Below are 6,000 nucleotides of genomic sequence, written 5' to 3'. Positions count from 1 at the left end.
CATGCACTCACCTGCGGATGAGCTATGTGTATACATACATATGTGTGTGTGTGCATGCACTCACCTGCGGATGAGCTATGTGTATACATACATATGTGTGTGTGTGTGTGCACTCACCTGCGGATGAGCTATGTGTATACATACATATGTGTGTGTGCATGCACTCACCTGCAGATGAGCTATGTGTATACATATGTGTGTGCATGCACTCACCTGTGGATGAGCTATATGCATATATGTAGGTCTGCTGAGGGCAAATAAGCACAATTCTTAGTTGATTTTCATTTGTGTATGAGCTATGTGTATACATGTATATATATGCATATATATATATATGCGTTTATATATGTATATGTGCATATCTACATACAAATATCTGAGGACTTCCTGGACGCACCAGCAGTGTGAATAGTGACACAGAGACTTGTGGGTTTTATTATTGCTTAGTCCTTGACTTAGGCTCCCTCTCAGCTAAGCTGTCTAAGTTAATCTTATTACCCTAACTCACAACCCGCTTTTATCTCCCTGTCAGTCCCAGTGTGGTACGTCTGAGCACCTCCATATCACGCTGACAAATCTTCCTGCACCCCATTCTTCTCCCCAAGACCCTCTTTCAGCCCGGAAGTCCCACCTTCCCTTTCCTGCCTAGCTATTGTCCATCAGACCCTCATTAAGCCAATCAGGGAGTGAGAAAGGTGTGTGTTTACAAAACGCTGAGGCAGGTGATGACCCGTAGGAGTAACAAAACCAAAATCTGGACAGCACTCAGCCCTGCCAGTACAGCAGCCAACAACTGACTGTACAGCGACAACCTTCACACCATGCACCCCAGTGTGTGCGTGTGTGTGTGTGTGTGTGTGTACCCTCACCTGTGTATATGCTACATAAATGTGCATGCATATACACAAACGCATATATGATTTTTTTGTCTTGGGTTTTGGTAGGTTTGGTTGTGTGTGTGTGTGTGTGTGTGTGTCTGTGTGTCTGTGTGTCTGTGTGTATTTGAATAAAATTCAGACACGCTGAGAGATTGCCTCTTCCTTGGGGGAAATACAGCTTTTCTCTCAGCAGACTCTGATGGCAGGAGCAGTCCTCGATCCAGTGTGAGATGAAGGCCTGACAGGGCACAGCATCTATTTGCCCTGCCCTTACTCTGAACAAGGGATTTCAGTGAAACCCTGGAAGATGTGCTTTGGGTATGGCGGGAGTGGTGTATGCACGGGTGCCTGCATCTGTGTGCACATGTTGAGTCCACAGAAGGACTATGGTTGACACGCCCTGTTACTCTCCACTGTCTCCCCTTGTAACAAAGTTTCCTACTAAACCTGGAGCAAGGCTGGCAGCCGGCAAGCCCTAGAGTCCCCCTGCCTCTGCTCCCCCACAGTGCTGGGATCGCAGGTGCACACGCAGCCACCTCCAGGTTTTTACATGAGTGCTGGAGATTTGAACTCGGGTCCTCATGGCTCATCTGACAAGCACTCTTGTCTCCTAAACCACCTTCTCAACCCCACAAGTCTTGGTTTTGGCCGAGGCTCCCTGTCTTTGAGGGGCCTCTCTCTCCTTGGCTTCTGGCTAAGGGACCCCTTTCTGTCGGGATTCTCTGCTGTCCCTTCCTTCCCCAGTCTTCCAGCAATTCCCCGAAGGCAGCACCGGTCGCATCTCAAGCTGCACACTGTGTTCTCAGATTCCTTCCTCTTGGGCCTGAGCTGGCCTGGTGACATTTGTCTCAACAGCCCAGTGGGACTGGAAAACACTAAGGTGTCATATTGCTCTCGCTCACGACTTGGTAAATGTCTTGAAAGCAAAGAACCTAGAGGTTCAACTCGACTCCAGCCATCTCTCGCTCTAGCCTGAGCCCTCTAGCCTGGGCTGCCATTCTCTGAATGCCTTAAAGCAGTCTTCCTAGTGTTTGGAGTCTTTTAAATTGTGACTGAGAAAAGGAGCTAGAAATGTGAACTGTGCCGTCATCAACGCTCAGTTGGCCGCCTTAGTGGGAAAACTAGAAAAAAAAATGACGTATTTTAATTTTTTCCAACGGTAAACAAAAATACAACTTGAAACAAAAGAAAAAGAATAATCCTAGCTAATTAAAGACCTATGTAGAAAAGGTGGAATTAGGAATAGCTTAGCATAGAGATAAATTTTAAGTAGGAATACGGAAGTGATTTTTAGGCTTAAATAAAATATAATTGGTTAAATGTGTAAGAAATTTCGTTCTGTTTAAAAATGCCAGAAGGCTAGGGAGAGGGCTCAGTGGTTAAAAACACCAGATGCTCTTCCAGAGGCCCAGGTTTGGTTCCTAGCACCCACATGTTGGCTTATAACTATCTGTAACTCCGGTTCCAGGGGATAAAACACCCTGTCCTAACCTCTGCAGGCACCAAGCACACAGACATGTGCGGGTGAAACAGTCATACATGTAGAATTCAGTTTAAAAATCATGCCTTTTTAATTCCAGAAATAAAGGAAAAATGGAAGATTCGGGAGAGACATCCCAAACATGTCAGACTAGGGATACCTACGGTGCACGGGGCCCCAGGGTCAAGCCCATCACTGAAAAAGAAAAAAGGGCGCCATTTTGAGTTATAAGCATGGGGTTACAGCACATTCTTGTAATCCCAGCCCTCGGGAGGTTGAGGCAGGAGGATCAGGGTCAGCTTCGGCTATGAAGTGGTTTCCAGGCCCGCCTGGGTTATGTGAGACCCTGTCCCAAAGAAAGGGGTTGAGGGAAATAAGAGAAATTTACAACACCTGAACAGAAGAGTAGACTGATAAAAGGTGCGCGGACACATTAACAAGGGGGAAAAAACCCTACACGGCAACGCAAAAGCAAAGCCGTGGTAATGAAGAAGGGAGAATAAAGGAAAGGAACACACACCTCTCCCCACAACCTGACTGGATCTGCACTCAAGCATCCCAGCATGGGAGAAGGGGGTGGGGATGGCTGGGAATAGTGCGTCCTGCCCTTCGGCGCGTGGGTTAGAGCGCTGGGCAGCTCTGCCCGTGTTAACCAGACTGCCCATGCCGTTCACAGGCACTGCTTCATCTCATGTATCCGGTCACAGCCACCTAGCTCCATGGTGGCAAGGGGAGGGGAGGCGAGGCCCACCATGGCAGGGGGTGAGTGCATCCCAGAGGAAAGCCGTTCACCTTATGAAGGACAGACACAGAGTGACAGAAAGGGTCTGGGGACCAGATGCCTCATCTCAGTGACTGGATCCCCCAGCTGGTGACCAAGCCTTCCACACACCAGCCTTTCTGGAGAATGCTTTATATCGAAACCGCAACACAAGTGTTAACAACAAGATGTGAAACTGGAAGCCTGTGTGTGCATGGCGGTAGTCTTTAAAGGCACAGCATTTATAAGGAACAGGCTGTTAACATTTGACCAAGTTCAGTTCACATGAAAAGCAATCGCTCTCTCTCTCTCTCTCTCTCTCTCTCTCTCTCTCTCTCTCTCTCTCTCTCTCGTGTGTGTGTGCATGTGTGTGAGTGTGTGTGCATGCGTGTGTGTGCATGTGTGTTGTGTCTGTGTGTATGCATGTACATGTGTGTGTGCATGCGTGTGTGTGTGTTTGTGTGTGTGTGCACAATATAATGCATATATGTGTAATAAGGACAGGGCTGAGAGATGGCTCAGTTAGTAAAGTTCTTGCCTCAGAAGCATAAGGACCTGAGTTCAATCCCCAGAACCCACCCTGGCATTGCACAGTTGTGATCTCAGCACCAGGAAGGTGGAGCTTGCTGACCAGCCTAGGCTAGCTGCCAAAGTTCCAGGTCAGTAAAACCCTGTCTCAAACAAGATTCCTTTCTGATGCCCCACCACTGCCATTCAAAGGGCATATGCAAATCATAGCAGGTAGATAGATTGGTAGATAGATTAATAGATGGACAGATAGATTGGTAGATAGACTGGTAGACTAGTAGATGGATGGACGGGCAGACAGATGGACGGTCGGATGGACAGAGAGAGAGAGAGAGAGAGAGAGAGAGAGATTGCTTAAATGAATAGTCAGATGTCCACTGCAGCATTGTTTGAGATGGGTAAGGGATGGTAGCCACTTGGGTGCCCCTCCCAGGGCAATGCTTTGTTTGGCTACAAGCTAGGTTTCTACCCAACAATGCATTTTAAAATCATAGTGCATATTGAACATAAAAGGCTTAACCAGGGTCTGATAGAAGGGAAAAGTCTGATCCTTTTGTGTACCCCGGCTGACCTTGAACCTACTAAGTAGCCCAAGATGGCCTTGAACTTTGTGTGTGTGTGTGTGTGTGTGTGTGTGTGTGTGTGTGTGTGTGTATACATGCACACAAGTATGTGGGGACCAAAGAACACCTGGGCACCAGCCTCGGATTTTGAGACAATCTCTCTCACTGGGGTCTGGGGTTCAACAATTAGGCCAAGCTGTTTGGCTAAGGATCCTCCTGTTTCTGTTGTTTCGATGCTGGGATCACAAGTACATCCCCCCTCCATACCCATGCCCAGGATTTGAACTTCGGATCCTCAAGCACAGGAAGCACTTTACCAACTGAGCCACCTTCCCAGCTTTCTTGTCCCTCACTCTTCCCTCTAGCAGGTGTTAATGAGGTAACAAAGTGACAGGATTCTGTGTCGGGTCCTAAGGGGAAAACAAAATTGATTTCCAAGCACCGACAGCTCAGGTGGAGGTCCACATAAAATCCACCAAAGCACGTATTGCCTCCATCTGTCCCACAGCAGACTCCCGGATGCACACTCACCAGAGCGTAAAATCAGCGAGGGCCACTCAGTGTAAAATATGCAGGCTGTGAGGAGCGCCAGCAGAACTGTATAAAGTTCCTAAGTCGTGTGACAGACGGCAAGGGTCACTCTGCTGTCTCCTGAAACACACACACACACACACACACACACACACACACACACACACACACACACACACACACACACACACACACACACACACACACACACACACACACACCACACACACACACACACACACACACACCACACACACACACCACACACACACATGCACACACATGTACAGACACACACACACACACACACACACACACACACACACACACACACACACACACACACACAGACACACAAACACACACACACACACCACACACACACACACACACACACACACACACACACACACACACACACACACACACACACATGTGCACACACACGTACAGACACACACACACACACACACACACACACACACACACACACACACACACACACACCTGGGCTTTTCACTGCAAACCTCTGTTGGGACCTGAAAAAAATCATAAATAGGGAAAAGGGAGGGTGGGGCAGAGTGGACAAGAGTCAGACAGGGAAGAGACCAGTCCTGGGCCTTGGTCATCTTGGGCTTGGCTCTCTGGCCCCAGCTGGTGGTTACCAAGCAAAGTCACGGAGTTAGTCCTACACTTCCGAGAGAAGGCAAGAACTTAGATTGCCACAGTAGAGTATTAAGCTTTCCACCAGTTCCGTGAGGGAGGGACCAATCCACCCAGCTTGAAACTGGGTTTGGCAGTTTCACTAGCAGCCCTGGCCTGTGATAGCCACGCTCAGAGACAGCAAGAAGACATTTGGAGACCAAGGTTTTTACAACATCTTAAAAAAATAAAATAAAATAAAATGTTATTCCCTGACACCCTGACACCCTGAAGAAGGAAGGGAATGAGAAGGGGGTTTCAATGTAAATTTCTGTCACCAACAATCAGGTGACAGATTCAAAGTCTGCTGCTGCAGAGGGCACAGCCCACCCCGCAGGACTGGAGGAAGGAGCTACCCGAACGCCCATCGTGTGGCAATTTGGGAACAAGGAGATGGACTCTCAGGGTGCCCGTGTACGTGAAAAAGTCCCAAATGCCCATTGATTTGTGTGGGAGTTTGACCAGTTTCAAAACTTTAGATAAAGGACTTTCAGGCCAGGGGTATGGTTCAGTGGGTAAAGTGCCTGCTGTACAGGCATAAGGACCTGGGTTCGAATC

This window comes from Rattus rattus, chromosome 5 (genome assembly GCF_011064425.1).
Source record: "Rattus rattus isolate New Zealand chromosome 5, Rrattus_CSIRO_v1, whole genome shotgun sequence".
Classification (NCBI taxonomy): domain Eukaryota; kingdom Metazoa; phylum Chordata; class Mammalia; order Rodentia; family Muridae; genus Rattus; species Rattus rattus.
The sequence above is the reverse complement of the archived record's forward strand: the minus strand, read 5'-3'. Positions refer to the sequence as shown.